Below are 10,918 nucleotides of genomic sequence, written 5' to 3'. Positions count from 1 at the left end.
ACTGGCAGTATGGAACATCCTAGAGCACTCTGTACTTGGCTTGAAATAGTAATGCCTGCATGTATTTTATGGGATACCTCAGTGAGGAGAGGCCTTGCTCCAGGCCACCTGTGCCTAAAGAGAGGTCATTATGTCCTCTGTCAACACCACCTGCCCTGGCTTGTGCGGACTGAGTTCAAATGACTCCTACACAGAGCCGAACCCTGATATCTCATGCCTAACTGTGTGCAAGTTAGTTAAGCATGTGCGTGTTCAAGGTTCTGTGCATCCCGTTTGGAAATCACCAGCCCTGCATACCAAATATGGCCATTCCTTAGTATTTCTTGATGGAAAATCATTCACGCCCAGCGCCGGCAAGACACAAATTATTACAGACATTCCCTGAGTTCCTAGAGCTTTGAGGGTGTACTGCATGTCAATGAGGACTGAGTTTCAATCATTGCAGTAATGAGGCTGCAAAAAAATGCATGTTAGAAAATAACATTTATTGAGGTTTAAAGCCCCTTCACAATACTGATAAGTATAAATATAATGCACACAAATCAGTAACTATCACATCTGTTTGAGCTTTTATTAAGAAATTGATTGCAATTAGCTGTTAATGTTTGTTTCATTCATTGATTAGTGTATTATTTACATTGTTTAATTATAATGTTGTTCTCCTGTGCAGTCACTGTTTTGGTATGGCTGTTCTTTTGGAATTTAGTATGTATATGTTCATTCATTCTTTTCTTTTCGGTTTAGTCCCTTTATTAATCTGGAGTCGCCACAGCGGAATGAACCGCCAATATATCTAGCATATGTTTTACGCAGCGGATGCCCTTCCAGCTACAATCCATCACTGGGAAAGTGTGTATATGTATGTAGCATATTATAATTTGTGAATGTTTGAAATACTCCTTCCGCTGGGAGTTTTCACACAGAAAGACTATACATGCCAAAATTATATATTTTTGAATGATATTATTTGAAAATATTTAAAAAATAATCAAAATACTGAGAAAATCATTTTAAAGTTGACCAAAGTAAGTTCAGAGCTCAGAAGGTTTATAGATTTACAGAAAAAAATGTACAAAAAATCTTCATGGAGTGTAATGTTACTTAATATTCTAATCATTACTGGGATGAAATCTATGTTGTTTTGTAGTTGGTCTTTGCAAGTGGCAACCTCTTGCTCTCCTCCATGAAGCAAATAGGGAAGTAACTAAAACTGCAATTCAGCAACTGGCCGCTGGGGGCTGGTTTCAAAAAGGAGCAAATTTTCATTAACATTCATTCATTCATTTTTTTGTCAGCTTAGTCCCTTTATTAATCTGGGGTCGCCACAGCGGAATGAACCGCTAACTTATCCAGCATGTTTTTACTCAGCGGATGCCCTTCCAGCCGCAACCCATCTCTGGGAAACATCCACAAACACTCATTCACACACACTCATACACTACAGACAATTTAGCCTACCCAGCCCAATTCACCTGTACCGCATGTCTGTGGGGGAAACCGGAGCACCCGGAGGAAACCCACTTGACGCAGGGAGAACATACAAACTCCACACAGAAACGCCAACTGAGCCGAGACTTGAACCAGCGACCTTCTTTCCCCTTTAACACCAATTTTAAAATGACCATTTTTACAGCAGATAAAAATTTATTTTATCCATAGTTGTTTTTAGTTGTTAAGCACCCAAGTAATGTGCATTTTCCTTAAATTAAATTTTCACAAAGTCCACATTTGTGTAGTTTACATTGAGATGGCACATTCAAAACATTTTTGAATAGATTTAGATTTGAAAAAATAGCCCTTTAAAACCCATTTTCAAACATTTGCATTTTCAGGCTGCACCCTTGTGCTATAAGTGAATGATCAAAACCCAGACAAAGCTTTCCATTTGTAGTCAATTATCCATAAAAGTTTTGGTTTTCTGGCATCAATTTTTTCTTACAAACCATAGAAAAGCTAATCTGATTATGATTACAGATTACTTTCCCAAACTAAAGTGACAACCCCTTGAACTAAACCTCAACTTTTGCCATTTTCTGTTCACCAGGGTGAAACATTCAGCTGAGGCGTAACAAATACTCGGTTTTGAAATGATTCATGGCTCACTTGACATCAAAGGAATGTTCTGAAATGCACATATCTCGCGGCCTTCGAGAACATATATTGTTCGCCATGAACTCTCCTTCCATGAAGTGAGTGCACCGATGCTGTTTTCCATCTGCAGACAAAAGCCTGTGTGTGTGTGTGTGTGTGTGTGCTGTGAAGGCATGCAGCATGACCTGAGGGTCCGTTTCGGCGCATGACAAAACAAGCTTGAGTTCTGCATGAGGCACAGAACGGGGATCCAGGATTTGTTCCATGACTTCAAACTCTCTTTCCCCCCAATTTTTCTTTTTCCTTCCTCTCTGCAGCCGTTTTTATTTTCGTGATATAACATCATTCTCTTCCAGCATTTTTACATGATATCCCTGTTCACCCCTCTTTCGCCATTCCTTCATGAGTGGGTGGAAGGTTGAATGTGTTGGTCCAAAGGGGGCATATGAAGGTATGACTGCACTTGGCTTAGGGATTTAAGGAGGAGGGCAGCTGTTCGCTCTCTTGGTCTTTCCTGGAATGAGGTCTACCGTGCGAGGTATCAGAGGTGACGTGAAGGCCCTGCTGTAGGAAAAGAGCATAAACCTGCTTTAGACAGCTGTCGTTCGCCGGATCAGCTACTCAAGAGGCTGTCGTCTATTTGTTGGGCGCTAGATGTGAGCTGATCAATGGGAGACCCCTGCTGGTGTGTTTATGCCACTGCAGTGGCTTTGAAGAACTTAAGTGATCCAATGTACAATGTAGAGTGTGTTGTTGGATGGATGATATATATTTCAGTGCCTTTATTTATCAGGGGTCACCACAGTGGAATGAACCGCTAAATTATCCAGCATATGTTTTTACGCAGCACATGCCCTTCCAGCTACAATCCATCTGTGGGAAACACCCATACACTCTTACATTCACACACATACACTACTGCCAATTTAGCTTACCCAATTCACCTGTACCGCATGTCTTTGGACTGGTGGGGAAATCAGCGCACCCGGAGGAATCCCACACGTACACGAGGAGAACATGCAAACTCCACTCAGACATGCCAACTGACCCAGGTGGGCCTTGAACCAGCAACCTTTTTGCAGTGAGGCAATCGTGCTACCCACTGTTCCACCGTGACGCCAGATGTTATATATGTTTTATTAGATGAAATTCCGTTTTGGTGTCTGCAGCTTTAAATGTTCCAGTTCTATAAAGCATGCTGGATTCTGATTGGCTATGAATGTAGCAATAATATTGTGTCTGTATCATGGAAGTTGTGTGCATTCTATTCTTTTCAGTTTTGAATAGTTTTATTATTATTATTATTATTATTATTATTATTATTAAAATGTACTTTTATTTTTTGTATCTAATATGTGATAAAACATTTTATTGCTTAATATTGATAACATTTTTTGTCTTTTAGCATTTATTTTGGCATTTATAAATGGCTATTTTTTTCGAGATTTAAGATAAGTTGTTTGCAAAAAAAAACTGGAAATATTATTGCATTTATTATGTTATAATGTATTTTATTACATTATTCATTCATTCATTCATTTTCTTTTCGACTTAGTTCCTTTAATAATCAGGGGTCAACACAGTGGAATGAACCGGCAACTTATCCAGCTACGTTTTATGCAACAGATGCCCTTCCAGCTGCAACTCATCACTGGATATTATATTATATTATAATATATTATATTATATTATATTATATTAAACATTTATAATATATAAAAAAATTGCTAAAATTTAGAAAGTACATATTTAATGATGTTTTGGGTCATATTTTACTTTGAATTGTGTTTTAATACAGTTGTTGTTTTGATGTTTGACTTCAGCAACAACATATATTGGATAAAGCATCTCATAATTTTGATTATATTTGATAATATGCCTTTTATTTTTTGGTTTACTATTTAAGTACAAGCATGTGTAATAAAAATACAAACTATGTATCTAATTTCATGGACACCTACAGATGCCTATTTTACAAGAAACATGTTTTGTGAACACACAATGTTTTGTGAACGCATGTTTGGCGCAAACATGCATTCACAATGGTATGGACGTTTACAGGGGTGGTCAAATGTATTTTCAAGTTTTCTATTCCTGATTGGGTAGCTTTACTTTTAAAGCGGTAGATTTAAGATAAAAACACAACATTTCAGTGAATTTAAGACATTTTAAGACTCTTTTAAGACCATTTTGGATAAAATTTTGCACTTATACAAGACTGAACACTAAGGATTTTTTCTAATGACCAGGTTACTTCTGTAAATAGTTTTTGTATTAATAGAAGATCATGTGTTGCTTTAGTTTTGCTGGAGAATTTGCTGTAAAAATGTCTAAATGTTGTTGTGAATTGTATCAAAAAACGTAATTGTAAAAAAAAAAATGTAAATAGTAAAAAAAAAAAATTTTGAGATGGATAATTGGTGATAGGGTGTCCGCCTGATTGGGTAGCTTTATTTTTAAAACAGTTGATTTAAGACAACAATACAATATTCAGTAAATTTTAGACTTGAAAGACCATTTTAAGACCATTATGAATGAAATTTTAGATTTATACGGGGCTAAACACTAAGGTTTTTTTTCTAATGGCCAGGTTACTTCTGTAAATAGTTTTTGTATTAATAAAAGATCATGTGGGATGTGTTGCTTTGGTTTTGCTGGAGAAAAATGTCTTATCGTTGTTGTAATATGTTTTTGCAATAAAATATAAAATATTGAGAAAAAAAGGTTTTGAGATGGATAATTGGTGATTGAGTGTCAGCTTGATCCTAGCTTTACTTTTTTCTTAAAGCAGTAGATTTGAGACAACAACACTATTTCAGTGAATTTAAGACTTTTTAAGACCCTGCAGACACCCTGCTACAAAAAGTTAAATCAAGCACAAATATGATTAGTTGCTTTTTTTGTAATCTGCGGCCCATTTCTGGGTCATGACCCACCAGTTTAGAAACTGCTGACTTACCGATTTCCTCAAAAGAGTTACACAATCTAGCGAGTTCACAGGAAGTCGGTTCATTTTTACCTACGACAATGCACTATCAGGTCAGAAATGCAGCATTGTTATATTACGCAAATAAAACTTCACGCCAGACGTCTGGCACAAGCGCAGGGTGCTGACTCAAGCGCATTATCTTATTGTGCACAGAACAATGGCAACTGAATCAGACGGCGAAATGAATTCTGGATTGTTAGGCAACACAAGAGGGTTTGCAAACAAAGGCGGTGTTGTTGCTCCAAGGTGTCGCCGTACATTTCCCATCAAAGCGTCTCCAATTGATGGCCACTTTGCATCCCTCCATCTATTTGTTTCATCACATGTTTGTTTGCTTTCCTTTCCTCTCCCCCAATCAAACAGGTTTTTTAGAGGCCGAGCTGGTCTGTGGGCTGCTGGTGAGGAGGCGGGACAGGAAGAGGTGGGCGACCAGAGAATTGCATTTCCTTGTGCGTCTCCACTCCCTGCCCTCAGGTTATCGATTCAGCTCCTACTAAAACTGCACACACCCACGTGGGCTGGCGCAATACACACACACGCGCTTGTTTGGCCGCGGACTCACACATGTACAAGAAATACACATGTACGTAATGCACTTGATCCTCCGAGCTCTGCAAATAAAAAGCTTTTTGCGTTTTTGGCTTGTTTTGCCGTTGTTCATTTTACACCATTTTCTCTCCCCCAGCTCACACATTAGAGCCCACACAGATATGATACATGCACACACACACACACACACACTTCTACATGCCTCTTCACTCAGACAGCTCATCCAAAGGGACAGTACATGGAGTGAAATATTGTGAGTCACACAGCCTAATTATCTAAATCAGAGAAAAGGTGTTGGATCAAACCAGGACAGGGGTCTATTTATAATTTCGTAGTCGGTTATTTTTCTCTCCGATTGTCTTGTGTGTTTTTGAACATTTGCACAGTGATGTCTTTGTTCGTGTTGTTTGACAGAGATAGTCAGTAAGTCGAGTGGTATGCGGTAAATGTTGTGTAACTGTTTGAAGTGACAAAGAGGTAATTGCACATGTTTGTGTTTATCTGGATGATGATGGAGGTGTGTGAGTCTCATACACACAAAAAAACAGGTCATGGTGATAAATCACGACAAAATTATATGGTTTGCATTGTGACATTTTACAACATATACGCTCATTCTCCTACAAAATTCTCATTAATACGATGAGTGATTTTTTTTTCTTTTAATATTAATGAATAGTATTATGAGGCTGCACGATGGCTCAGTGATTACCAATGTCACCTCACGGCAGGAAGGTCACTGGTTTGAGTCCCGGCTGGGCCAGTTAGCATTTCTGCAACCCAGGCTCATTCTGAAAACGTACCTCTATATGCATTTCTAGAGAGTGCTAAATATGTCCCAGGAGCTACGTCTTTTTCAGTTTTTGTTTTCACGAATCCACCAGAGGCCACTATGTATGCTTTTTGTGATCTCAAATTTTTCTCACGAGTACCGTTCGCCAAGCTGTTCTCACGTAAACCCACCAGGGGCGGCTGTCAACTGACTGTTTGACTGACTGAATGACTGAGTGACTAACTGACCGACTGGCCCACCCTTCTCCTTCCCTAAACCCAACCAATAGTATTGATTGACCTGGCCACCCACTTCCCTAAACCCAACCAAAAATTTTCAAAAGCAATACAGAAAAAGAAAAGCCCTCATCTGATTTTTTACCTATTACACATTCTCACCCTGTTATTTACTTGTTTATTTTGTTTTTTTGGATTTAGATTTTGTCTTACCCGCTTTCTCTAACTGTTCTTTAATGGACTGGAACCCCGTCATCATGGTCAACTCCTCTCTGCGCCTCAAGTCCGCTGACATACATGGCGAGCTAACTTGACAAACTGGTATAACCGGAAAAGCCGTCCATGCGGAGGTAAGCAGTCAGCTGGTAAGCGTATAAAAGGAACGACATCATACCGCCCCGTAGCGTTCATTTTAAAAATGAAATGTAGCCATATGTAGCTCTGGCTACATAATTTATGATCTCCAGAAACGTATATAGGGCTCCGTATTCAGAATGAGCCTATGTTGCATTTCTATGTGAAGTTCTCCCCGTGTTTGTATGGGTTTTCTTTGGGTGCTCCGGCTTCCCCTACAGTCCAAAGACATGCATTATAAATGAATTAAATAAACTAAATTGGCCGTGGTTTATAAGTAAGAGTGTGTATGGGTGTTTTCCAGTACTGGGTTGTGGCTGGAAGGGTATACGCTGCGTAAAACATATTCCAGAATAGTTGGTGATTCATTGCACTGTGGAGACAGGATGAAAATGAATAAATTAATGAAATACTAACATAATTTATGTAATCATACATTATCGATATTTAAGTTACGCTAATGACAGATTTTTTAAGTCCTTGAAATTTATGTTTTGTTTTGATTTGTTTTATGTCGATTATGGTGATTTTTCCTTTCCTTATGATAATTACATTGATATTAGCAAGTATTAACATGGTTCATTTAGACTTTACAATTCAAGTATGTCATTATATAATTAATGGTTATGAAAATAATAATTCTTCACTTTGCCTTATGGTAATGACATTGAAATTATCAAATATTAAAATTATTTGTTAAAAAAATTACACTATAGGTCATGTTTTACCTTATTAGTTTATATTAATATTTTTATGTCTATTATGATAATGATAATGAGTCTTTCTCTCGTGCATTGTTCGTTAATTACTTTGACATTAACAAATAATAAAATTATTAATAAATAATTGCAAATAATAATTCATCACCTAAATTATCATGTTTATTTTGCTAATAAGAAAATATTTTTTTATTTCCATTATGGTAATGATACATGAAAGTTGAATATAGTACAGATATTTTTATTTGCATTGGGATGGTCATATTTGTGAACAGTTTGGAGTTTAATTTCTGTGTGCAAAGATTCCGTGTGGACCAAGTTATCCTGTATATTCTCATGAGTATATTGTATCTAAATCAGTGTTTCTCAACCACATTACTGAAGGACATTTTCCATGCCTCCTTAACCAAACACACCTGATTCAGATCATTAGCACATTAGCAGGGACTGAAAGACCTGTAACGTGTGCAACAAAGCTGGAGATATCCAAAATATGCAGTGTTGGTGGTCATCCAGGAACGTAGTTGAGAAACACTGATCTAGATTATACTTATAGACTCTCTACTGTCTTTTCTGAACCACAAACCAAAAACATAGATAATTTGCATGAAGGTAATGACAGTTAGATTAAAATATACAATTATGATTAATAAGTAAATTGTTCATAAAAATTAATTCATTTTATTGATGTTATGGAAATTAGTAGTTTGTGAAGTGTTAATGAGAATAGAATGATTCATGAGTAAAATTTTGTATAATTTGTAATTTGCATTATTATTTATGTGTGAGGATATAATGTGATCTAATATATATAATATAAGATATGAGCAGTTCCAGCATTATGGATGTGACATTTGCAGTAAAAACTCGAAACATGAATTCACATAGAAAGTATATGTTAACATTATATTGAAACATCTCTTTATATTTTTCAAAACAACTAGCCACAGAGTTGTGGGAGCAGAAAAAAATCAATCTGTAAACATTTTCATATTTTAAATAAGAAAATAAACATGCGTTATGGATGTGACAAAAAAAAAGTCTGCAGGTTTACAGTATCCAACATACTTTAGATATTCTGTGAATTAAACTGCACAACCCAAAAGAAACAATGCTAATACAAAGGATAAGAGTTGGCTCTTTATGGAACAAACATAATTGCTTTTATTTATTTAACATTTTTGCATTTATTAGGAAAAAGTGTCGTTATGGCTGTGACATCTCTCCGTTATGGATGTGAAGGATTTGAAATTGCCACTTATGTGACTTTGGAAAATCAAATATAATTGTTTGAGAACACTGATAGAAACAATTTTGAGCATTTTTAAAGCACCATAAAATACATAAAACATAGCCTACATAAAAAAGTTTACACAAAAAAATGCAGAAACAGTTTTGCTATTTTGACGAAAACTTTTTGTTTTTTCATGGCAAGGTTTAAATTTGCATGGAATTGCTCATGTATTCACTTTATATCAGATATTTTTTATATTTTGCCATTTCACCTTTCATCATTAATACATTATAGGCTATTATTGTTTTATAATGTGATTTTAAAAATATATATTATTTTTATCAACGATAATAATAATAATGCTGCGTTGTGGTAATGACAACAAATTTATTGTTAATGTGTGAGGATATAACTAATATATCTTAACTTTATGTCAGATATCTTTTACATTTTTTGCCATTTTTACCATTCATCACTTCAATTATACATTATTGTTTTGTAATGTGATTTGTTTTAAAATATTATATTATTTTTTTTAATCAGCAATATTGACATTTTTTGCTGCGTTACAGTAATGACAAGGCAGTAAAAAAGCACAACTCCTCCGTTTATTTCAATTGATTCTGAAGTGATAAATCACCCAGACGTGTTCTTGGCAGATTTTGTCAAATTTGGTGTAGCTATGAATCTCTAAAATACCTTCCTGTCATGATTTGTATTCCCTCCTCTCTCCACCCCCAGGTAAATTATCAACCATCTCCTTACATCAAAGCAGCTTTCATCATATTATCATTCTCAGAGGCGCGCACATCTTGAAAGCCTTTCTGTAAATACTTGATTAATATTGCGTCCATCAACGTGACGATCAGCAACTCTCTGAGCGCTAAGAGAGAGGAGGGCAGACAAGAAAACAGGAATGTTTCGTTGGCATCGGTAATGTATAATTGGCTCGTAAAAGTCTAATTAGTATAACAACCTGCAGGAAGGCAGTGAACACAAACAAAATTATAATACACGCTGCACTCGCTAATGGGCAAAGTTGGTTTTTCATCAGCGTCTGTCAGTCATGTAGCATAAGCTTCAGTTCGCTTCAAGCAAATGTTTGACATGGGATTTCAAACGTATTCCCTCTATTGTTAATCTATTATTTATATAGGCCTAGTATTGTTTTTTGTGTTTACACAGTATATCCGAATAATGATTTAGGAAGTTTGTAATTCCAGTCAGGTCATTACCGACATTCCCTCATGTACGGTTACGACGGCGGTGTGGTTAGGTTGCCAGGGCAGCATTGTGTTGTACCAGTTTACCTTGTATGAATGGAGGCCTGTGGGATCCGCGGAACCTCTTTGGAGGCGGCGGGAGGAGGGTGGAGTGGAAGTGCGTCAATCACAGAGTGCCGGTACACGCCCACGGCAACGAGTGTTGTTTGTGTACCGGTAGAGACTCACTCACTCCAGCTGCTGCGTTCCCAGCTCACCTCAGCGACAGCGCACCACAACAAGACAACACCCCACGCTCATATCCTGTGGCTTTAGACTTTGATTGTTTGTGGAGTGTTAATATTGAGGATGACATGTCGTCCGAATCGTGTTCCGCGCATTATAAAACCGTTTACAAGTACGATATTAACGGCCAAATATGCACACCAACGGACGATAACGTCATGTTTATAAAAGGGCACTTATTTATGACGTTATGCTCAAGCCCATTTGCAATAATTTAGGCTAAATAAATTTTTATTACATTAATATTATGTAGGCCTAATGTGTTATTTTTTTAATGTGTTTTAATATAAAGTTAGCACAATTTTTACAGCAGCTAAATTTCCATTATTAGCCTATATATAATAATTGTATAGCCTAGTTCCTAGCCATATCGGCCCAGAAAAGAGCAACTTTTAATTTTTCATCGGTTTATCGGTTTCTTAGTACACAATATTACTACAGAAGGGTCAAGCTGTTGTTTGGAAAA

The 10,918-nt window shown here is 36.6% G+C and overlaps 1 long non-coding RNA gene across 1 annotated transcript; it reads right to left on the bottom strand.

Moving 5' to 3' along the window:
* Positions 1-727: 727 nt before the first annotated feature.
* Positions 728-10,639, bottom strand: LOC141380307 (uncharacterized). The gene is made up of 2 exons (XR_012398129.1): positions 10,255-10,639; positions 728-2,655 (listed from the first exon to the last, which is right to left on the bottom strand). It is a non-coding gene; the product is annotated as an uncharacterized lncRNA (long non-coding RNA).
* Between the last annotated feature and the right edge of the window lie 279 nt (positions 10,640-10,918).

This window comes from Danio rerio, chromosome 22 (assembly GCF_049306965.1).
Source record: "Danio rerio strain Tuebingen ecotype United States chromosome 22, GRCz12tu, whole genome shotgun sequence".
Classification (NCBI taxonomy): domain Eukaryota; kingdom Metazoa; phylum Chordata; class Actinopteri; order Cypriniformes; family Danionidae; genus Danio; species Danio rerio.
Note: the sequence above shows the minus strand (reverse complement) of the source record. Positions and strands in the feature narration are given on the sequence as shown.